A 26,938-nucleotide genomic window follows, 5' to 3' on the forward strand; every position below is an offset into this window, starting at 1 on the left:
AAAAAAAACCCACTTTTGGCCCAAAATTCTTTTTTCCCAAAATTGATTTTTTATCATCAAACACCAGCAGTTCAGGTCTGTGAAATCTCTCTGCCATAACAACAGATTTCATATAGACTTAGTACTTGTAATAGTGCACAATAGTTTCTTTGAAAATGCTTTATTTTAACACTACAAATGAATCAAACACTCCGGACACTTTGGACACTTCAAAAAGTCTTAGTTACTGCAAAAAAAGTCATACATTGTGAAAAAAGTACTGGTTGATTTCAACTTCCTTGCCATTAATTGGGAAAACTACTCGGGTACCAACTCCTTTTCCCAACGGTTCTTGGAATTCATAAATTCCAATGCCCTGGATCAACTAATCCATTGTCCCACCAGGGGCTCCAATATCCTAGACCTGGTCATTACCAACATGGGAGATAGATGCTCCACACCAGTGGTCAGCACCTCATTGGTCAGGTCTGACCATAAGCAAATTACCCTTGACATCCACATCCCACCCCCACTCCCCAGTAAGGAAACCTCCTTAAAAAACTTCTCCAAATCCAACTTCAAGCTACTGAAGTCAGAAGTGACAAACGTCACAACACCCATGCAGATGGGATCAGGAAGTTCGACTGCAGAATCCTACACTAAGGCATTGTACGAGCACATCCACTCGTGCATGAATCGTGCCATCCCAAATAGAACCAAGATGCTCTTCTCCAAAAAAAGGAAGCCAATCTGGTGGTCCCCTGCTATAAACAAACTATACAACAGAAGGAAGAAACTGTTGAAAAAAAGGGGAAAATCCCAGGATGCAAAAAACTCCCTCGCCAGCCTGAGTAAGAAGCTGAGATCTCTCATAAAATCCTCAAAAGCTAGTTACGAAAATAAAATTGCCAAAGATTCCAAAGACAACCACAAGACATTCTATAGTTATGTCTAGAATCTAAATGGCAATGCTCTGATCTGCTGGGAACTACAACAGAATGACATTAAATATACTGATCCCAAGGATATTGCCAATATCCTGGCAGATCGATTTAGTGCCAACTTCACCCCACTCTCACCCCCTAAAGGGCCCATCTCAATACCAAAAGATTGCCAAATTCCGATAATCACGGCCACACAGGTAGAAACCGCACTCTCCAAAGCTAAGAATACAGCATCCATGGGATCAGATGACATCCCAGGCTATGTACTACAAGAACTACAAAATGAACTGGCACCTCACCTAAGTGTCATGTTTAATCATAGCCTCACCTCAGGCTTCGTGCCCACTGAGTGGCGCACAGCTACAGTTATCCCGCTCCACAAGGGAGGATCCACCTTGGATCCTGGGAACTACTGTCCCATCAGTCTGACAAGCCTGATTTGCAAGGGCATGGAATGCATTATCATGGAACTTATAAACAAAGACATTGGCAACCTTCAAACACTAGACACCACCCAGTTTGGGTTTGTGAAGGGCCGATCTTGTCTCCTGAATCTGATTGACTTCTTCAAATCAGTCTCCAGAGCTGTGGACGAGGGTAAGGCAGTCCACACAGCCTATCTGGACCTTGCCAAGGCCTTTGACACCATCCCCCACTCTGGAATCATAGATAAACTTACTAAGCTGGGCATAAATCCCTACGTCACTCGATGGGTTGCTAACCGGCTTACTGACAGAACCCAGACAGTAAAAGTAGCCGACTCCAAATCCAGCTCCAGACAAGTGACAAGTGGAGTACCTCAGGGTTCAGTCCTGGGACCACTCTTGTTTGGCATCTACTTCTCTGAAGTACAGGCCAACACTAAGGGACTATGGCTAACAAAGTATGCAGATGACTGCAAACTGGGCGCCATTATTGAATCCCCAAATGATGTGGATATTCTACAAAAGGGCCTTACAGAAACAGATGCCTGGTGCCAGAGCCATGGGCTCAAGCTTAATGCCAAGAAATGTATAGTTATCCCCTTTGGAAAAAAAAACAAGTACCCATCAATTACCACATAGGCGGCAGGACACTAAACATCGATAGTGTGATGACAGACTTAGGGACACAGTTGGACAGTGGTCTCACTTTCGATAACCACATTGCCACAACAGTCAGGAAATCCTTCTATGTGGCACACCTCATCACTAAGGGCTTTTCATCCAGAAAAAGGAGGTCATTGTCCCACTGTACTCATCCCTCATTAGACCCATTATAGAGTATAATGCCCCATTTGGTATGTACCTCACAAGACATCTGCAACAGCTTGAAAGGCCACAGAAATACCTCACTAAAAGAATCACAGGCCTAAAGCAGATGCCATATACTGACCGTCTAAAAAAACTCCAGCTATACTCTGTGGCATATCGTCTACTCAGAGGTGATCTCTGCTTAACATACAAGGCCATGTCAAACCCTGAGCTGTTGGACATGCTCCACTTAAAGAAATCCCAATCCCTCAGAGCCACTCGCTCCAGGGATCTAAACCTTGTCATCACAATGAACAAAACATGCTGGAGGGATAGGTTCCTGACCCAGAGACTCCCCATACTCTGGAATAGACTGCCCATACATATCAAGCAGAGCGCCTCTTTGGCCCTATTCAAAAGGAACCTTGATGATTGGATGGGAGATAGGAAATTCGCCCAGGGGATCATGTCAGTTGCCCTGCTAGACAGGAGCCTGGACAAGTAAATATTGTGGGAATTGTTATGGCTAGGTTTGCATAGGCCCTAGGGCCAATAGCCTAGTACCAACCTATGAACATTTTAGCCTCTTTGAACATTTTAAACACTTCAGAGATTATTTCAAACACTCTAATCATTATGTCACTGTTTCAGACATTTCAAATAACTCGGTAATTGTTTTGAACATTTTGAATGCTATGCCATATGTTTGGTGACTGAAAATCATTTAAAATGAATTTAACTACCTTCAAATAACCATTGACCTGTTTGCGAGTTCCCTCCTATATATATTATTCCACTTCTGTGTGCCCCATGGTTTGAGACAGCTTCAACCTCGGATCACATTCTGACACCATGCTACATGTCTCGTGTATTCAAATGAGACACTGAAGCTGGGTGGTGAGTTCTACTTCGTAAGCACTAGTGTATGCATCTAACTTAAACTTTACTTCACTAGGTGCACACACACACACACACACACACACACACACACACACACACACACACACACACACACATTACACGCAACCTCTCTCCATTCAACCATCATGCATAAACTGAAAGTCAGCACATGCTCAGTAACTGTCATACACGTGCTGCAATGGCTGATAAGATACAACATACACAATGATCTACATACCCCATCTGCATGGTCCAGTATTACTGCCTAGAGCACTTTTTAAATAACTAGCTAGAAAAGGAACAGTTGTTTCATGAATTAAATAAAATGTTACATCTGACTGCTGTTTAAAATTGGCAGTGGTTGCTATGTGCCCATTTTGAGAACACTATAATTCTGAAATTATGCTAAAAAACACAATATATGGATGCTCATATGCACAAGCTAAGGGTGTAGCTCTGCAGAGTTCTGCTGTGTTGGACTAATTGTACAGCTCTACAACAACAGCATAAATAATTATTATACAGATCTACAACAACAGTATAAATAGTTATTATACAACAACAGCATGAATAGTTATTGTACAGATCTACAACAATAGTTTGAATAGTTATTATACAGATCTACGACAATAGTATGAATAGTTATTATACAGATCTACAACAACAGTATGAATAGTTATTATACAACAACAGTATGAATAGTTATCATACAGCTCTACAACAACAGTATAAATAGTTATTATACAACAACAATATGAATAGTTATTATACAGCTCTACAACAACAGTATAAATAGTTATTATACAGATCTACAACAATAGTATGAATAGTTATTGTACAGCTGTATGACAACAGTATGAGTAGTTATTGTACAGATCTACAACAACAGTATGAATAGTTATTATACAGATCTACAACAACAGTATGAATAGTTATTGTACAGATCTATGACAACATTATGAATAGTTATTGTACAGACCTAAAACAAAAGTATGTATAGTTATTATACAGATCTACGACAACAGTATGAATAGTTATTATACAGATCTACAACAACAGTATGAAAAGTTATTGTACAGACCTAAAACAAAAGTATGTATAGTTATTATACAGATCTATGACAACAGTATGAATAGTTATTATACAGATTTACGACAACAGCATGAATAGTTATTGTACAGATCTACGACAACAGTTTGAATAGTTATTGTACAGCTCTATGACAACAGTATGAGTAGTTATTGTACTGATCAACAACATTATGAATAGTTATTGTACAGATCTACAACAACAGTATGAATAGTTATTATACAGACTAATGACAACAGTTTGAATAGATATTGTACAGATATCTGACAACAGTAGGAATAGTTATACAGATCTACAAAAACAGTATGAATGGTTATTATACAGATCTACAACAGTATATGTAGTTATTATACATATCTACGACCACAGTATGAATACTTATTGTACAGATCTACAACATTATGAATAGTTATTGTACAGATCTACAACAACAGTATGAATAGTTGTTATTATACTGATCTACGACAACAGTTTGAATACTTATTATACAGATCTACAACAACAGTATGAATAGTTATTATACAGACTGATGACAACAGTTTGAATAGTTATTATACAGATCTATGACAACAGTATGAATAGTTCTTATACAGATCTATGACAAGAGTATGGGTTATTGTACAGATCTTTGACAACATTATGAATAGTTATTATACAGATCTAGGACAATAGTATGAATAGTTATTATACAGATCTATGACAAGAGTATAGGTCATTGTACAGATCTTTGACAACAGTATGAATAGTTATTATATTGATTTACGACAACAGTTTGAATAGTTATTGTACAGACCTATGACAACAGTATAAATAGTTATTATACAGATCTATGACAACAGTATGAATAGTTCTTATACAGATCTATGACGAGTATGGGTTATTGTACAGATCTTTGACAACAGTATGAATAGTTATTATACAGATCTGCGACAACAGTATGAATAGTTATTGTTCAGATCTACGACAATAGTATGAATAGTTATTATACAGACTGATGACAACCATTTGAATAGTTATTGTACAGATCTATGACAACAATATGAATAGTTATTATACAGATCTACAACAACAGTATGAATAGTTAATGTACAGATCTACAACGACAGTATGAATAGTTATTGTACAGATCTACGACAATAGTATGAATAGTTAATGTACAGATCTACAACGACAGTATGAATAGTTATTGTACAGATCTACGACAATAGTATGAATAGTTAGTATACAGACTGATGACAACAGTTTGAATAGTTATTGTACAGATCTACAATGACAGTATGAATAGTTATTATACAGATCTACAACAACAGTATGAATAGTTATTGTACAACAACAGTATGAATAGTTATTATACAGCCCTACAACAACAATATGAATAGTTATTATACAGATCTACAACAATAATTTGAATAGTTATTGTACAGATCTATGACAACAGTATGAATAGTTATTATACAGATTTATGACAACAGTATGAATAGTTATTGTACAGATCTACAACAACAGTATGTATAGTTATTATACAGATCTACAACAGTTTGAATAGTTATTGTACAGATCTATGACAACAGTATGAATAGTTATTATACAGATTTACGAAACAGTATGAATAGTTATTATACAGATCTACAACAACAGTTTGAATAGTTATTGTACAGCTCTACAACAACAGTATGAATAGTTATTATACAGCTCTACGACAATAGTATGAATAGTTATTGTACAGATCTACGACAACAGTATGAATAGTTATTATACTGATCTACGACAATAGTTATTGTACAGCTCTATGACAACAGCATAAATAGTTATTGTACAGATTCACAACAGTATGACTAGTTATTGTATAGATCTACAACAGTATGTATTATTGTACAGATCTATAATAGCAGTATCCATAGTTATTATATAGATCTACAACAGTATGCATAGTTGTTGTACAGACCTATGACAACAGTATAAATAGTTATTATACAGATCTACAACAACAGTATGAATAATTATACAGATCTACAACAGTTTGAATACTTATTGTACAGATCTACAACAACAGTATGAATAGTTATTATACAGACTGATGACAACAGTTTGAATAGATGTTGTACAGATGTCTGACAACAGTATGAATAGTTATTATACAGATCTACAAAAACAGTATGAATAGTTATTATACAGATCTACAACAACAGTTTGAATAGTTATTGTACAGCTCTACGACAATAGTATGAATAGTTATTGTACAGATCTACGACAACAGTATGAATAGTTATTATACTGATCTACGACAATAGTTATTGTACAGCTCTATGACAACAGCATAAATAGTTATTGTACAGATTCACAACAGCATGAATAGTTATTTTACAGATCTACAACAACAGTTTGAATAGTTATTGTACAGATCTACAACAACAGTATGAATAGTTATTATACTGATCTACGACAACAGTTTGAATAGTTATTGTACAGACCTATGACAACAGTATAAATAGTTATTATACAGATCTACAACAACAGTATGAATAATTATACAGATCTACAACAGTTTGAATACTTATTGTACAGATCTACAACAACAGTATGAATAGTTATTATACAGACTGATGACAACAGTTTGAATAGATGTTGTACAGATGTCTGACAACAGTATGAATAGTTATTATACAGATCTACAAAAACAGTATGAATGGTTATTATACGTATCTATAACAGTATATATAGTTATTATACATATCTACGACCACAGTATGAATACTTATTGTACAGATCTACAACATTATGAATAATTATTGTACAGATCTACAACAGTATGTACAGTTATTATACAGATCTACGACAACAGTATGAATAGTTATTGTACAAATCTACAACAACAGTATGAATAGTTATTATACATATCTATGACAAGAGTATGGGTCATTGTACAGATTTTTGACAACAGTATGAATAGTTATTATATTGATCTATGACAACAGTTTGAATAGTTATTGTACAGACCTATGACAACAGTATAAATAGTTATTATACAGATCTATGACAACAGTATGAATAGTTCTTATACAGATCTATGACAAGAGTATGGGTTATTGTACAGATCTTTGACAACAGTATGAATAGTTATTATACAGATCTGCGACAACAGTATGAATAGTTATTGTTCAGATCTACGACAATAGTATGAATAGTTATTATACAGACTGATGACAACAGTTTGAATAGTTATTGTACAGATCTATGACAACAATATGAATAGTTATTATACAGATTTACAACAACAGTATGAATAGTTATTGTACAACAACAGTATGAATAGTTATTATACAGCTCTACAACAACAGTATGAATAGTTATTATACAGATCTACAACAATAGTTTGAATAGTTATTGTACAGATCTATGACAACAGTATTAATAGTTATTATATGGATTTACAATAACAGTATGAATAGTTATTGTACAGATCTACAACAACAGTATGTATAGTTATTATACAGATCTACAACAGTTTGAATAGTTATTGTACAGATCTATGACAACAGTATGAATAGTTATTATACAGATTTATGACAACAGTATGAATAGTTATTATACAGATCTACAACAACAGTTTGAATAGTTATTGTACAGCTCTACAACAACAGTATGAATAGTTATTATACAGCTCTACGACAATAGTATGAATAGTTATTGTACAGATCGACAACAGTATGAATTGTTATTATAAAGCTCTACGACACAGTATGAATAGTTATTGTACAGATCTACGACAACAGTATGAATAGTTATTATACTGATCTATGACAACAGTTTGAATAGTTATTGTACAGCTCTATGACAACAGCATAAATAGTTATTGTACAGATTTACAACAGTATGACTAGTTATTGTATAGATCTACAACAAAAGTATGTATTATTGTACAGATCTATAATAGCAGTATGCATAGTTATTATATAGATCTACAACAACAGTATGCATAGTTATTATACAGATCTACAACAACAGTATGCATAGTTATTATACAGATCTACAACAGCATGAATAGTTATTATACAGATCTACAACAACAGTTTGAATAGTTATTGTACAGATCTACAACAACAGTATGAATAACAATGTAGTATACAGAACAAGCTTCCAAGCAATTGTGTTTTGAGTATTTCTTTACTGTTAATTTCTACAGGTTTCTTGAATTTATTTATGGGTTAATTCAAGCCTTGGAATTATTATAAATCTTTGCTTGGAAAGCTGTTGTCATGCAGTTGTCCAGTGTTAGTGCTGTATGCCACATATGATATGTAAAAATATTAATTAGCAAAACAAATTCTGACTAAGCTACATTTCTAGTTCTTAATCTAAATTTGGATGAGAAAAAGCTCTAAGGCAGTGAGAAAAAGCATGCTTTCCCCAGGGAAAGACATAGAAAACGAACGCTTCTCTGCACTCTCATTAGATCTGTTGCTATCTGTGATCATGTATTTTTGTGTTTTCCAGAGTATATATAGATTTTTTTTATATGCATCTGCTTAGGGACTTTAGTATTTTTGGATCTCTCATCAGTCTGTGAGAAGCAGTAGTTACTTCAGGCAGTAGGGACATTGTTGAAGTCAGTTGGCAACGGCGATCTCTCAGTTATACATATAACAGCAGGATAAATGTTTAGCCTCACTACGATGCTAATGCTTATGAATTTGGTGGCCAATTTTCTGTACAAAAAAGAGTTATTACTCTAGTTTCTTCATGTCACATGATGACACATTATTTGTGTTGCCAACGTTTACCATTTTGCATGCTTAATGTGAAACACAATACAGTGTAACCTGAAATAAAAATGTAAAATAGTTTGCACTAAATTGTAATCCCACCTTGTGATGGTACTAGAAGAAAGACTTTCAGTACATAAAATAGTAAACTAAAACAAGGACAGAAACTGAAGTGAATAATAAGATGGAATCTGTAGAAGTGTTAACGACAGGAGGTAAGACTCATGTTGACAATGTTTTGTTGGTTTATTTTGAATGCTAGTTGCACTAAGAATGTGTTATTGAGTATCTGATGGTAGCCTTGTAGCATAGAAGATCTTTATTGCTTTATTTTGAGGCTTTAAAACTGAGGGACACCGGGCCGTCTCCTCATGCTAAAGTAATCACTGTGGGATAAGGTGTGCTAAATGTCTTTACTAGGAACTTTTTGTTCCCTTTTCAAGTTATTCTTCTCCTCATCAAACATGGGGTGCACAGTTTTAGGACAATTAAAATCTTGTCCTTATGCATTACATCTTTGGAAGACATTTTATTCCTCCCCACCCCAATTTTGAAAATCAGGATAGTTAGGTTTTGCATACAATTTTTGTATGGACCTTTCAGAAGACCAACACTGCAATACTCGGAGAAGTAAGATGGCATGTGTGAATACAGGAAGTATATGTTATAAGCCTGTGGTTCTAGTGCCTCTAGAGTATTTCCCTTCTACTCATAGGAACAATGACTTAGTATATCTGGAATGCAAAGGAGGTGAATCGCTCCCCCTCAGAAATGCTTTAATGGCTTTATAGTGAGGTTTAACTTTCACTCTGAGTTTCCATTATAATTGACATTTATTTTTTCAGGCTGTGGAACTTGAGAGTCAAGGTCTCATGCTTCTTAAAGGGAATTATTCTTTATTACAAAACATTTGTTTCATTTCTGTGAAACTAAAACAAATAGATAAACTTGATTGAAAAATAGAGTACAGTAATGTAAGTAACCTTAGTTGGTGAATTACTACCTTTCCAACGGTTTTTAAGGTGCTGCTAACTTTATTCCAGAATATCATAAAGTAAGTCTGGATTGCAACTTGAGACATTCATTTTCTAAATTATCAGATCTATACACTTAAAAATAAAATACCCAAAGATGTTTAAAAGCTAACCATAGCCAAATATTTGGATGTTCATGCCAGCAGGAAGAAATGGTGTCATTTTTCCGATGCTTAGATATTTCTCTAGAACCATGTCCTTTATTTAACCACCTCTTAGCAACATTACTACCAAAAGTAACACAAAAGCTGTAAGGTATTTTATAAAATCACAAGAGTACTCACACCCCGTGTCATTGTACAAATACCACTGAAATATTCTCATTCCACTAGAGTGCTGCCTTCACATTTTCTCTAGGCTTACCTGGGAAGCCCCATACAAATTCATATTACACTGAATCAGATCTGTCTTAATAACCCTTGCCAGTCCCCCATAACTTCGTTGTGCCTCCCTAATTATTACCAAAAGGCTGCCCCCCACGGACACACCACCACTTACTTTCTAACTCCCCACATTTACAACATTTTTGTTTGGCTCACTGCCCACTTCTAACAAAACTACTCCTTCAGCTACATTGTGGGTCATTTGTTATAAGAAGTCCACCAACAGATGTTGAAAAACTTACAAAATCATACAGTCAAATACTATGATTTGCAAACAATCCCTAAGCAAGCTGTTGCAAGCTGAAAACACTGTAATGCTTCATATTTCAACAGACAGATGAACTTAAAAAACATATAATATAAAGACGACATATTTGTATTTAAACTGCTTCATCAATTTCATTGTCCATATCTATGAGCAGTGCCACACTGTTAATATTTTTTTTATTTTACCTGGCTAAGTGAATTGACCCTTTTTGGACCCTTTTCAAGGAAGACCTGGGCCAAAAGAGGAGAGGAGAGATAAGTGCAGCATATGTGGAGAATTTAGACTAATGCATGGATGGTGGACAAAACTGGGCTTTCTTGTGATTACCTATTCTAACGGAGGAAGAACATTCTAGCTCCAGAAAGTGATCAGAAGTCAGGATTTGAACCATGAATCCTACAGTTAGGAGGCAGAACATTAAGCAGTAAACCAGCATGCTGCCCATACTAGCTAGATAACCAACTTGTAAAGTATGGGATAGAGCAGCAGGATGCTGTTAGCCAGCCCTCTGACCAGTACCATCCCCCATATCAGTGGTTAACTTACTTCCCTGGTCACATAACCCTTAAAGCCTGCTGCTTACTTAACAAATGCCCATCATGTGCGGTGACTTCAGCATAACCCTAATGATGATACACTGTATCATTTTCTATTTCAGCATAACCCCAGTGGTGATAAACTGTAACATTTTCTATAGTATCCTTTCAACACCCTTTCATCTTCACCATGGGATAGTGGCTTCTCTGAGAACCCTGCTATTCAGCATATATTCTGCAAATCTTCAAGTCACAAATGAGGATCTCCTTTCTGCAAATGTGGTACATTCAAGTCCCCTGCCTCCAACTGTAACTCAAAAAAACATAAAATGAACCTATGATAAAGTGGAACCAGCAAGCAAAAAGTCCAAAGCAAAACAAGTTCCACAATGCTGTACCAATATTCTTTTATTAAAACAGAGCTTTCAGACAAAAGTCCTTCTTCAGTGTTGAATAAAATTATCAGGACATCACATCCTTTATACTTAAAAATCCAATAAACACATGACACAGCCTACCTATCATAAACTAAACTTAATCAAGTAATTAAAAACAGCAATTAATGAGATTTTTCACTAGAAAATCTTAAAGGAATATGTTACATTCCATTAAATTAAGATCTTTAAGGTTATTAGCTACTAAAGAACTTGATATAACCACATTGCATTTACAAATACCTCAGTTATTCATAGCTTCATAGGTTCATACTAGGCTATCTGCCCTAGGGCATTTATAAGCCTAGCCCAGAGTTTTGTGGCTTTCGCCACCCCTTTAGTTTGAAGGATACTATGCCCATTATTTTGCTGTGCCTCTGTCAAGCAGTGACACTGAGGTTATCCCTGGGGTATACCTGCGATCTCCCATCCATTGGTCAAGATTTCTCTTGAACAAGGCCAGCGAGGTGCTCTGCCTCACATGAACCGGGATTTTGTTCCACAGCATAGGGAGTCTCTGGGTGATGAATCTGTCCCTCCAGCACGTCCTATTAATAGCCGTGTTGAGGTTTAAGTCTCTTGCCGTTGTAGTTCTGATGGATTTAGATTTTTTGAGGTGAAGCATGTTCATTAATTCCGGGTTGGACATGGCCTTGTATGTCAGGCACAGGTCACCTCTGAGCAGATGGTAAGCGACTGAATAGAGCTGGAGTTCTTTCAGTTGGGCAGCATAAGACATATTTTTGAGACCCTTTATCCTTTTTGTGAGGAACTTTTGGGGCCTTTCCAATTGCTGCAGGTGTCGGGTCAGATACATTCCGAATGGGGCATTGTACTCAATCATTGGTCTGATGAGTGATGAGTACAGGGGAACGATGACCTCCCTTGATCTAATGTGAAACCCTTCATGATCAGGTGGGCAATGTAGAAGGTCTTCCTAACTACTTTGGCAACGTGAGTGTCAAATGAAAGGTTACTGTCAACCTGGGTCCCCAGATCCCTGATAACCTCTTCTGTGCTTAGTGGATTGCCACCTATATGGTAACTAGGGGTAACCTTGTTTTTCCCGAAGGGAATGACTATGCATTTTTTGGCGTTTAACTTTAGGCCATGGCTCTGGCACCAGTTATCCATTTCTATGAGACCCTTCTGAAAGATGTCTGTGTCAGATGGGTTTTCAACTAGGGTGCCCAGTTTGCAGTCATCTGCAAACTTTGTCAGCCATAATCCTCCTGTGTTTGCCTGTACCTCTGAAAAGTAGATGCCGAACAAGAGTGGGCCCAGGACTGAGCCCTGTGGGACACCACTTGTGACAGGCTTGGAGTCTGACATGGCGCCAGCAACTCTGACCCTGTGGGTTCTGTTACTTAGCCAGTTTGCAACCCATCTTGTGACGTATGGGTTTACGTTTAAGCTGGTGAGTTTTTCAATGATACCCGAGTGGGGTATTGTGTCGAAAGCCTTTGCCAGGTCAAGGTAGGCTGTGTGGACTGCCTTGCCCTCGTCAATGGCCTTGGTGACTGTTTCAAAAAAGTCAACCAAGTTTAAAAAGCATGATCTGCCCTTGACAAAGCCAAACTGGGTTGGATCCAAAGTCTGCAAGTCCCCTATGTCTTTATTTATGAGTTCCATTATGATCCTCTCCATAGCTTTGCAGACCAGGCTTGTCAAGCTGATGGGACGGTAGTTTCCGGGGTCGGTGGGGGCACCTCCTTTGTGAAGTGGGACCACCGTTGCCGTACGCCACTCCTTGGGTACGTATCCTGAGGTGAGACTAAGATTAAACAGCTGCCCTAACTGCGGGTTTAATTCCTCATTGAGTTCGTGGAGCACACAACCGGGGACACCATCTGGTCCCATGGATGCTGTGTTTTTCGCCTTGGAGAGAGCAGTTCTCACCTGAGCATTTGAGATGTTTGGGGGACTACAATCCTCTGGTATAGATATCTCTCCTTTTGGGGGGGAGGGGGGGGAGAAATTTGCACTGAACCTGTCAGCCAGTATGTTGGCAATGTCTGTAGGTTCCGTGATTTTTACATCAGTTTGCATTAATTCTGAGCATATCTGGGAGTTTCCTCCCAGGTTTCTAACATAGCTAAAAAAGGCCTTATGATTGTCTTTTGAGTCCTTAGCGATTTTTCTCTCAAAATTTGCCTTGGATGCTTTTATGAGAGATCTCAGTTTTTTACTTATAATGATCAAGGGTGTCTTCCCTTTTATGGATTTTGCTCTATCTTGTAGTAGCTTCTTCCTTTTGTTGTAAAGCTTGTTTATGGCTGGGGTCCACCAGACTGGACGCTTGCCTTTGGTACAAAGAGTCTTTGTTTTGTTTGGGTTTGCCTGATCCATGCAGTCCTGGTAGAAGGCATTTGTAAGTGATTCAGTGGTTTGAGTAATGGTCTCTGCTGGCTCGGGGGCCTTGAAAGAGACCACACCAGTCTTTAGGAGTGTGAAGTCGGCTTTTGAGAAGTTCTTCACTGTGGTCTTTTTTTATCTGGGGTGGGGGCGGGATGTGGACTTCCAGTGAGATTTGTTTATGATCTGATCTCACCAATGATGGGTATACCTCTGGTGTTGAACATTGTGACCCCATGTTTGTGATGATGAGATCTAGTATGTTTTCTCCTCTTGTGGGGATGGTGACTAGTTGTTCCATGGCATTTGAGTTTATGAACTCTAGGAACCTTTGGGCTAGAGTGTTGGGGCTTGAGTAGTGATCCCAGTCTATATTTGGATAGTTGAAATCACCCAGTATGATGGTGTTTGGAGATATATTTATCCCCTCCAGTGTTTTCAGGAAAGCTGTGTGAGGTTCCTGAGTTTGAGAGGGTGGCCTGTAACAGGCTACAAACTGCAGAGCAGCCTTGCCTACGGTTAATTGCACCTGGATGGTTTCCAATGCATTGTGCATTGCCACCAACCTTGAGGTGAGGGTGTCCTTGATGAATATGGACACCCCCCTCCTTTCTTGGTGTTGTCCGGATTTTGGGGCCGGAACGCATGATATGAGGTAAAACCTGATAGTGCCGGGGTGCTCTCCGGAGCCTTGAACCAGGTTTCAGTCACAGCACAGACATCGATGTTCTCCATACTGAGAAGGGCTTAGAGTGCGTGGATCTTGAGGTTGAGACTTCTGGCATTGAGCAGCATTACCCTTAGTTTTTTTTCCTTTTTTGTGTTCTAGGGTGGTAGGTTTAGAATTTGAGCCCTGCCTAAAAAAGGCACAATGGGGGTGGCAAGAGCCTTTGCCAAAATCCAGAAGCCCAGGGGTGACAGGTGCAAGCCATCCCTTGCGAAGCAGCGTGGCTTGTCCAGCATGTCATCCCAGGCAGACAGACATTGGATCCCCTTTGAATGACACCATAGTTTAAGCCAATTATTGAAGCTGATCATCTTGTCTTCGTATTGTGGCATCATTCTTGGTGAAGGTAGGATACTGCTCAAGGTCAGGGTCATACCTGCCTGTGCTACATAATCAGAGAGCTCCTCGATGTCTCTTTTCATGTAGTCCAGGGATGTACGTCTCAGGTCGTTCACACCAGCATGGACAATGACTGAGTCATACTTGTACCTGCAGTTGAGTGACCTGAGTGCTTGTGTTATGTGGCGGATTCTAGCGCCCGATAGGCAGCTTACTGTGACCTTCTCCTTACTCAATCTGGTGAGCGGGATGTCAGTGTGTCTGACTATGGAGTCACCAATGACGAGTGTGTCTGGCATTGTGTTTGGCCTTAAGGGCTGTGACTGTTTGGCACACTGACTCTGTGGTCTATGTGTTGCATGTGGAGGCAGTTGTTTGGGTGTCTGCTTTGGTGGCCTCTGCTGTTTTGGTAGTTTTTTGATCAGAGCCTCCGAGTATGTCTTTGTGTGTTTATGTGTATGATTTGAAGTTGTGATAGTACTATCTGAGACTGGGTTTGTGGTGTGTGTGGTTACCTTCTCCTCCTGTCTGGTCTTGCCAGCCCTATGTTGAGAGAGCTCAGCCTCCAGTTTGGCTATATATTTGCATCTCTCGCATGTATTTGTCTTTTGTGGGAGAAGGAGAGGGATGTCAGTGTACATGAGGCAATTGTAACATTGCCTCAATATTCCCAGATTCACCAGCTGAGCAGGAGAGGACACTAGCAACTGATCCCTCACCATGCTAGAAGGAATAGACAAAAACTTTATGTAGAGTAGTTTGAAAAAAAGACTTCGGGGGATGTGGTGTTTTTATGCCGGTGGGGTACTATGTATAATAAAAGTGCTATATCAGAGTAAAAAGTACTTTAGGAGCAAGTGCTAGGCTTTACAGATGGAGAATAGTCTACTTAGGAATCAAGTAGAGCTGAACTTTTTAGTTAGAGAACAGGCTGGTTAGATTAGCAGTACAGTTCAAGAAGAGCTGTTCTAAGGGAAAAAATGAAGAGTGAACTTTAGTTATGCATTACGCACATGAATTATATATTACTAAATCAAAATAAATATTCGTATATACTTTGTATCTACCAGTAGATATTTAATTATGCATATGCTTCAACATATTTATATAAAAATTTCAAGATTATTGGCTACTAAAAAGCATAATATAATCATATTCTGCTCAAAATTGCATCAAAACATATTTATATGCATACATTACTAAAGCAAAATAAATATAGGGTGCGGTGGTGCAGCGGTTAGCATTGTCGCCTCACAGCAAGAGGTTCTCCCATTCGATTCCTGGCTGGAGCGCCTTCTGTGTGGAGTCTGCATGTCCTCCCCACGGTCGAGTGACATTAAAGACATGCAGGTAGGTGTGTGCATGAATGGGCATACCTTCTTTGAAGGTTGGGCATCGGGTTGGCAACTCGGCACCATAAAAATCCACTGCCAATCATTAGCAGATGGGAGTTCCGCTGTGGCAACCCCTAACTGGGAAAAGCCAAAAGACCTTTTTTTACTAAAGCAAAATAAATGTTTATATATATTCAAGTAAATATCCACTTAGACATACAAAGTATATACGAACATTTATTTTGATTTAGTAATACATAATACATGTGCGTAACTGAGGTATTTGTAAGTGCAATGTGATTATATCAAGCTCTTTAGTAAAAGTGTTTTCAGAGACTTTGAAACATGGTTAGATAATTCTCTTGCCTTTGACCATCACGTTGCAACGTTGATTGTAAAACGTATTTGACTTAGAGCCAAGGAAGTTTTTACCCCGCTACATTTGATTACAATGCTCCTTTTGAGATGTGTCTAACTAAGCATATCAAACAATTGGAAAGAGCCCAGAGGTTCCTAACTAAAAGATCACAGGCTTAAAAGACACAAGCTACCAGGAGAGGCTGGAAGTACTGTCCCTTTACTCAGTGTCCTATAGGTATCTTAAGGACAATCTGTGCCTTGTCTTTTAGGCCATTAGGGATTTAGTAGTCCAAGCCCTCTTGTATCTCCACAAATCAAACAATCCCACTAATACTGGAACTGAACCAGGGATCTAATCCTGTTTCAGTAAATAAACAAAACATGGTGGAGAGCCAAGTTTGTCAGTCAATGCTTTCCCATTCTCTGGAATAAAGGACCACACAAAATTAAGCAATGTGTTACACTATCTTCCTTTAAAAAGGAATTAGACAACTGGATGGGTATCCACAAATTTTCCCTTGATTATAACTGGTCTGTTGCTCCTTTGAAAAAGGAGATAAAATCTAAAGGGGATACCAGCAAATGGCCACAGGTTGCAGTTGCCCTGTATTTTCTGTGATTCTTATTACTCTGCTGTTTCACACCAGCAACATCCCACAGTAACTGTACAACTACAACATTACTACCCGCACTAACTGTACACCTACAACATTACTATCCATACTAACCGTACACTGGCAACATTACTACCCACACTAACTGAACACCAGCAACATTACTACCTGCACTAACAGTACACAAGCAACATTACTACCCACACTAGCTGTACACCAGCAACATTATTAACTGCACTAACCATACATCACAACATTACTATCCACAGTAACCGTACACCTGCAACATTACTACCCACACTAACCATACACCAGCAACATTACTACCCACACTAACTGTACACCAGCAACATTACTACCCACACTAACAGTACACCAGCAACATTACTACCAGCTCTAACCGTACACCAGCAACATTACCACACGCACTAACCCTACACCAGCAACATTGCTACCAGCTGTAACCATACACCAGCAACATTGCTACCAGCTCTAACTGTATACCAGCAACATTACCACCTGCACTAACCATACACAAGCAGCATTACTGCTTGCACTAACAGTACACCAGCAACATGACTACCTGCACTAACCGTATACCAGCAACATTACTACCAGCTCTAACTGTACACCAGCAACATTACCACCCATACTAACCATACACCAGCAACATTACTGCCCACTCTAACCATATACCAGCAACATTACTACCCACACTAACCATACACCAGCAGCATTACTACCCGTACTAACTGTACACCAGCAGCATTACCGCTCACAGTAACCGTACACCAGCAACATTACTACCAGCTCTAACCATACACTGGCAACATTACTTCCCACTCTAGCCATACACCAGCAACATTACTACCAGCTCTAACCATACACTGGCAACATTACTTCCCACTCTAGCCATACACCAGCAACATTACTACCAGCGCTAACCATAGATTTAATATACATAAGTGTACCACTTGCAAATGTCAGATTTGGCTGGACAAGATTTTAGTATTGTGTAATTCTTCAGTAACTGTTAATTTTAGTTTACTTCATGAAAAAAACATAGCATTTCTGTTGCTTATTCTATCTGAATGACAAAGTATCTAAACAAATAAAAAAAAAAAAACTCTCCAGATAAAATTGGCTTTTCAAAATGCTGATACTGCTGTCAACAGGGCAGCATGAAGATTTGCAATCATACAATGTTTTATGTAGTTTTGCCACAGTTTAAACTTGTAGTATAAAGTATACCTAAGGTAAAAGCACAACATTAATTTAATTAATACTGAGAATAAAATACAGTTATGTTTAACTTTTAATCATGTTTGTGGAATTTGTAAGTTAACTTACCTGTAAATTAACATGAGCACCTTTTTCACTGAGGTAGTCATGTAACAGCTACACCTCATGTGTACAAACAGGCAGCATACTTTTTAAGCTCATATACACAGGAAGAGATAACAGCCCCACATGAACATAACCTTTGTTGACCTCATGAATAATGGTTACTTCAACCAGTATATGAGCTGTAGTCTTCTCACCGAAAGCATTGTGATATTCTTTTAACATCAGTCAGAGATGTAAACTCACTCTAGAACTAGACAAATCTGCTGGAGAGCAACAGTCCATGTGAGAGTACAAATGCTCGTACAGAGGTGCATGCTGAGGATCTCAGGAACATATACTGAATTCCTCAGGAACATATACTGAGTTTCTCAGAACATATGCAGAGGTTCTCAGGCACATATGCTGAGGTTCTCAGGATCTTGTGAGTCAGCACTTCACTAAATTTATGCAACCCTCAGAAACATCAGCCACGTTACCATGCTGTGGCCATATAGTTGCAATATAACATACATTTACAGAGTCAAGAATATACCAAACATGGGGTGTTCTACTAAACATAGCCCAGTTTCAATTTCAGTTAAAGAGTCTCTTATCCATGCAACCCCCAGTAATAAAGTTATGACTGGTAGACCAGACATAACACTTGTCAGATGTCTGTAAGGACCAAGTGATTGTAACCTACTGACCAGAGAAAAAGATAGGATTATAGCAAGCAAAGTAGAATACAAGATAAATATGAAAAAAATTTCAGGAGGGGGTTAACAATTTTAGCAGGTCATCACTCATTTTCATGCATATGATATAGTGAGGACTAGATAATATTCTCATTGACAAAGAAAGATACGCTTTTAGTAAAACTCTACCTTCCCCTTAAATGGCTCCTTATTTTTGATGTAAAATTCTGAATTTTATTTCAAAGCTAAAGTCTTCGTTCCATAATCATGGGATCCAGTGCTTTTTGGTTAGATATGAGATGGTACCTTTGACTAGCTTGCTTGCTATCCAGTAAATTAATTACACCGATCTCTTTCTGGAGTACAGGTACTGAATAGGTTTCCACTCATGCTGTGTATTTTTAAAGTTACTCAAATTATACTCAAAAATGTGACATAAAATTATCTAACAAAACAAGAGGCAGAGGTAGCCTTGCTGAATGCAAGAAGTTTAACCTGAAAAGTGGTAAATCTCACCATTTTTTGCACTGAGAATGTACTAGAAACAAGGACGGTTTAAAATTTCTTACACACCACTACATTTTCTATTTACATCCATACTGCTCAATCATGTCCCTGATTTCTGTCAGAAATCCCTTGACTTTACTTCATATTTGTGCACATCCTTCATAGTTGTTTTTCATTTTATAGTAAATCTCTTGAGGATTACAGTCCATCAGTAATGGTAGATATTACAGATAAATATTTCTTATTATTCAGAAAACGTATGCCGGTGCATCATTTGTTCTTTTAGATCTTTAAGTGAATCAGAGTTGTATTTAAAAATGATTTCTTATTTTGTGTATTTGTCCCTCCATTATTTTAAGCAAGATCATCTCATTGCATTGTCGGTAAATGAAGACTGAAGGTCCAAAGACTACACAATGCATGTCATTAGCAGGGTGCCGGCTTCATTCTGTGCATTGAACCACCAGACTGGAGTTTGCAAAGTACTGGTGTCTGCAAACTCTAGTAACAGTGAAGATTAATACATTACTTGTCCAGCTGAAGTAATTAAATATTCTGGATATTTTTTAAATCCCAAGTTTTTTTTGCAGAGTACAGAAGCTTCTCAAGGCAAACAACACAAAAAAAGAGGAAATGGATGGAGCATTTATATTTCTCAGCTTTTGTAGATAAATGTAATGTTTCATTGCTGCATTGTCAAAAATCACTGATATGTGCAAGTCAGAAAATCATGATCAGAAGTTATATGATTGTAGAGAAAATAGGTTTGGTGTGGTCATAGTCTGATTTACTGAACTATTTTAACAAGTTCAAACTGACTGTTCAAATATCCAAAATACGTGTATTACTCTGAAAAAAAAAATATATATATATATATATATATATATATATATATATATATATATGTGTATATATATATATATATATATATATATGTGTGCAAAATGCATGTCCTATTCTGAATTTCTTTAGTCTGAAGGACTAATTCATGTTATGAGTTTAGTGACATTATTGTTGTGTAGTCGGGTGGGCCCTGCATTTTCCATCAGTATGTTGGCTGTTGTCATTCTGACTGATTGGTTTTGTGATTCATGAGTTTGGCTAACAGACTTTAGGTAAATAACACTACTTATCTTTTGTAAACAGAAAAAAGTACATTTCCAAAGTAAGGATATAGTTTCGTTTTGTTAACTCAGTATAACTTTTTAAGTGAATGTTGACTGTTACCACTGAAATCTCCTATGTACAGTTAATGTATATCTTGTGGTTAGTGGAGAACTTTTCTTAACATTGCCTCACGAGATGAGATGTGTGAAGCATAACAAAGCACTTCAGATAAACAAGACTTTAGAGGAAACGGTTAGAACCTCAAGAAATCAAAGGACCTTGTGTATAAAACGTGCTTTAAGTGTAACATGAGTTAAAATGAATGTTGAGAATACAGGAAGCCTGTATATACTGAAAAGGACTTTGCTAACCGAATTGCTAACCGTTAAAATTAACTGCTTGAGTGTGTCAGCCCTTTTAGAGGAAAATTGTATCATTTACAAATGACAATGTTCAGACTCGTTATGAAATAATCCAGTACAAGAGAAGATATGCACTTCTACAGTTGTGTCTCAGCAGTAAAAGAGTTAAAATGAGGTTTATTGTATGTGTGTATTTTAAATGTTCTTGCTTTTTTTTAGACCTTTTTATAACTTTATGCCGGTTACTGCTGTTTCTGATCTACTTGCTGCCTACAGACCCACTTTATCATTCCCTAGGATTCCTTAACCCCTCAATTCCTTTTGTAATACTTCTTTATCAGAGAACTCGCATTGACATTTATTGGCTGTGTACATTATTACAGATTACAGTGAACCCAGATGTAACTGCACACATGTAAGGCATGTTCATGTTTGAGCTTGTCTGCCTGAGTGAGTGGGTGTACCTTTTCTATACTCCTGTCTTGAAAAAGGTGGATTATTTACTAACGCTTTTGATCCACATAACTGTAAGTAGCAGATGTTTTATGATAAAGAAGGTAATCGCCAATGCTGTGATAAAGCACTTTACATAACACTAGAGCCAATTATACTGACTGTGAATGAGGCTGGCTTGTGTTTGCAAATGGGTTTACATGAAAAAATAGGAAGCTAAAAGTAGAGCATGCAATTGTGTAGAAATTTCCTGCTACAGCCTGTCTGAAAGCTGGTTGCATGAATTACATTCCAGTAATAAATTAAATCAATTAAAGGAGAGCTTTTTCGTAATGGGGCCAAATCAATGATTATACTGGGAGAAAAAATCCATGTAAGGCAGAACAGACTTTTTTAGGATGGTCACTTGTATAAAGCATTGTGCATACAAATTGTTTACTGGGAACATTGTAGAAACTTATTTTTGACAAACAGAGATTGTTGTATGAAAAACAATATGTATGGTAAAAGAATGCAGAGTGACTTTTTACCCAGACAAGAAATTTGGCCTAAGGATGATTTGTGTACTGTCAGTATAGCTGTTTTGCACGATGAGGAAGCTAATCACTAGTCCTCTGATAAAGTAGTTTATACAGTGAGATTTGAGCAAATTGTAAAAGTAGTTAGTGGATGCAATGCAAGTACTTGAACAAGGATACGCCGTCTCTGCTTGCATGTCCTGCTCTCTGCCTATCTATACTTTCCTCCATTTGAAACAGTTTATAAAAGTGGTAATGCACCTGATACCACTGAAGAGAAATCCTGTTCCCTCTCAGAACCTGAACTATGTTTTGGAAAAACTTTGACTAACAGTTTTGGAGCCAGCTATGCCTGCTCCTTTAAAGATGCTCACATGGAAGACCATACTGCTGATAGCAATCACCTCAGCCAGGTGATTCTCAGAACTTCAAACCCTGATGTGCACAAGCACCCTTCACTGTATCCCACAGGGATAAAGTTACCCTGAGAACTAACACTCGTTTCATGCCCAGTGCAGTGCCAGAGCTTTCTTTAAACCAAGTTATTACCTATTGGTCTTCTGTCTTTATCCACAAAAATAAAGCTGAACAAATCCTGCATTCTCTGGATGTGCACAAACTAATCTGCTACTACCTTAAGAGGACACAATCTCCAAACAGAGCAGAACAACTTTAGTGGCCTTTGCAGAAGGAAAAGAAGGCAGGCCTGTCTCCAAACAGACCATTTCAGAATGGATAGTTAATTACCTTCTGCTAGTCTTGTAATGAAAAGCAACTACCAGAATCTGGCAGATCACACTCTGTAAGACACACGGCAGTCAGTAATGCATTCCTAAAATGTTTCTCTACTCAGGCAGTCTTGGAAGCTGCAACCTGGTCTTCTGTCCAAACCTTTACCAAATATTACCATTTAGGTGCTGCATCCAGGGTTAGGGTAGGTTTTGCTACTGCTGTTCTACAAAACCTTCTGTCCCATTCTCCTCAGACAGCCACCTTCCCAACCTGTAGCTTTGTGACTCCTCCCAAGAATCAGAACGGCAACAGTGACCGTGACGAACATAGTACAGTTGTGTTGCACTTACCGTAATCATTGACACTTACCGTAATCATTGACACTTACCGTAATCATTGACACTTACCATAATCGTTGACATTTACCGTAATTGTTGACACTTACCATAATCATTGACACTTACCGTAATCATTGACACTTACCGTAACTGTAATCATTGACACTTACCGTAATCATTGACACTTACCGTAATCGTTGACACTTACCATAATCATTGACACTTACTGTAATCATTGACACTTACCGTAATCATTGACACTTACCATAATCGTTGACATTTACCGTAATTGTTGACACTTACCATAATCATTGACACTTACCGTAATCATTGACACTTACCGTAATCGTTGACATTTGATTACATCAGTGTTGAAGTACCAACTCCCACCCTCCTTCTCTTCTATCTGTTTGATCTTCCATAGCTGAGGGGGTTGAGGTGGGTACCATAATCCTGTTATCACCTTCCCCACAAGTAAATCCCTTCTTCTTCTTCTAGTCCACTGTCTGTCTGTCTCATAATGGGAACAGCTGAGAGTTTTGTGCTGTCTCTGGGTATTAAACTGATTTTTGCAATCTATAAACACCTCAAGATGGTGCCATTGAATGCCTGTTTTATACCCTAATGTCTGCACATCAGTCCTCAGATATCTTTTGGCTGAAAATGATACAAAGACTCTGGGAATCAGGCTAGTTGCAGGCTTCTAATTCTTGGGGTCTTCCTAGCATGCAATACTGCAATACTGATCAACTCGAACATCTACACTTACAGAAAGTGTAATACAACTGTTCTGTTTTATTTCTGTCAGATAATAGCTGCAAACAACTGAATTCAAGGACTGTATAAAGCCAATGCTTGATCTTTTGTACCATTTTTTCCTGAAGTGGCAGATTGTGTCTACAAAAATGTGGTCATTCATTGTGTATTAGTTTAGGGAACGCTTAGGTTACAGGAATGTAAGTCATTCATCATGCATTAGTTTAGGGAATGCTTAGGTAACAGGAATGTGATCACTCATAGTGTATACGTTTCGGGAATGCTTAGGATACAGATATGTGGTCATTCATCGTGTATTAGTTTAGGTAATGCTTAGGATGTAGGAATGTAGTCATTCATCGTGCATTGGTTTAGGGAATGCTTAGGATCAACGTGAGTTACCAGTTGCTCTGAAATGATTCGTGCTTTGTTTCTTTAAAAACTAAGTGCAAACTGTTAAGTTTACAACTAATTTAATTTGAATTTTATTTAACTGGATAAGTGAAATGGTCTTTCAAGCAAGACCCTCAAAAGCAAGGACAATTGCAATGTATATAGACAATTTACTGTAATCAGTCAATCAACGTGTTTTTGGGAGGAATCATAGAAACCCCTCATAATTATGGGAGAAGATAATAGCATTGTTTTAATGTATATTTTCTGAAGGATATGAAGTCTGAAACTCAAATGTATGTCATTATTTAGTGACTTCAGTGTTCAAGTGATCCCAGTGATTTGCCAGAAAACCATAAATTTTATGAGGAACATTCTAAAAATATAAGCCAAAAATCTGGACATTCTGTGAAAAACTGTACAGTTGAGAGGTATGATTCCTGAAACCTACTTTTTTTTCTTATTTATACCTGGCCATACTTGTCCTTTTTATAGCCAAACAAGTCAAATCTTTAAAATTTAAAAGTTATATTGCTTTAGATTTACTTTGTGTTACATTAGCCCATAGTAATACATTGTATTATTATTGCTATATTTGTCCATGACCTTAGGCTGACCTCTGAAGTCAAACATAATTGTAAATCCTTCTTTACCTATGTTAGAAAACTAAGAGACAATACCTTAAATTGCTCTGAACTTATTCATAATGATTCTTCCTATTCTGACCCAGTAGACATTGCTAATATCCTTGCAAACAAACTTACTGCCAACTTCGCTACTGAAGACTTCTATCCAAAGCCACAACACATCAGATCAGAAGTGACAAACTTCATGACACCCATGCAGACGGGAACTGAAAGTTTGACTGCTGAATCCTACACTAAGGCACTGTACGAGCATATCCACTCGTGCAATTGTGCCATCCCCAATAGAACCAAAACATCTTCCTCCAAAAAAGGGAAGCCAATCTGGTGGTCCCCTGCTATAAACAAACTGTACAACAAAAGGAAGAAACTGTTGCAGAAAAGAGGAATATCCCATGATGCAAAAAACTCCCTTACCAGCCTCAGTAAGAAGCTGAGATCCCTCATAAAATCCTCCAAACCTAGTTACGAAAATAAAATTGCCAAAGATTCCAAAGACAACAATAAGGCATTCTATTGCTATGTCAAGAATCTAAATCGCAATGTTCAGATCTGCTCTGAGCTATAACAGAATGCCATTAAATATACTGATCCCAAGGATATTGCTAATAACCTGGCAGATCGATTTAGTGCAAACTTCACCCCCCTCTAACCCTCTAAAGGGCCCATCTCAATACCAAAAGATTGCCAAATTCCAGTAATAATGGCCACACAGGTAAAAAACACACTCTCCAAAGATAAGAATAAAGCATCCATGGGACCAGTCGACATCCCAGGCTGTGTATTACATAAACTACAAAATGAACTGGCACCTCACCTAAGAGTCATGTTTAATCATAGCCTCACCTCAGGCTTCGTGCCCACTGAGTGGCGCACAGCTACAGTTATCCCACTCCACAAGGGGGGATTCACCTTGGATCCCAGGAATTACCACCCCATCATTCTGATGAGCCTGATCTGCAAGGACATGGAATGTATTATCATGGAACTTATAAATAAAGACATCGGCAACCTTCAAACCCTGGACCCCATGCAGTTTGGGTTTGTGAAGGGCCGATCTTGTCTTCTGAACCTGAATCAGTCTCCAGAGTCATGGACAAGGGTAAGGTGGTCCACACAGCCTATCTGGACCTTGCCAAGGCCCTCGACACCATCCCCCACTCTGGAATCATAGATAGACTTAATAAGCTGGGCATTAATCCCTACATAACTCGATGGGTTGCCAACTGGCTTACTGACAGAACCCACAGTGTAAAAGTAGTCGACTACAAATCCAGCTCCAAACAAGTGACAAGTGGAGTACCTCAGGTTTCAGTCCTGAGACTGCTCTTGTTTGGCATCTACTTCTCTGAAGTACAGGCCAACACTAAAGGACTCTGGCTAACAAAGTTTGCAGATGACTGCAAACTGGGAGCCATTATTGAATCCTCAAATGATGTGGACATTCTGCAAAAGGGCCTTACAGAAACAGATGCTTGGTGCCAGAGCCATGGGCTCAAGCTCAATGCCAAGAAATGTATAGTTATCCCCTTTGGGAAAAAACAAGTACCCATGAATTACCCCATAAGTGGCAGTACACTAAACACCGAAAGTGTGATAAGAGACTTAGGGACACAGGTGGACAGTGGTCTCACCTTCGATAACCACATCGCCACAACAGTCAGGAAATCCTTCTATGTGGCACACCTCATCACTAAGGGCTTTTCATCCAGAAAAAAGGAGGTCATTGTCCCACTGTACTCATCCCTCATTAGACCCATTATAGAATACAATGCCACATTTGGTATGTACTTCTCAAGACATCTGCAACAAGTGG

At 38.1% G+C, this 26,938-nt stretch overlaps 1 protein-coding gene across 1 annotated transcript in view; it reads left to right on the forward strand.

Moving 5' to 3' along the window:
• LOC122815093 (mitogen-activated protein kinase 12-like) overlaps positions 1-26,938 on the forward strand; it is a 372,412-nt gene that overhangs the window by 27,161 nt on the left and 318,313 nt on the right. The window lies entirely within an intron of this gene.

Source organism: Protopterus annectens, chromosome 11.part0 (genome assembly GCF_019279795.1).
Source record: "Protopterus annectens isolate FY-2018-M chromosome 11.part0, PAN1.0, whole genome shotgun sequence".
NCBI lineage: Eukaryota > Metazoa > Chordata > Ceratodontiformes > Protopteridae > Protopterus > Protopterus annectens.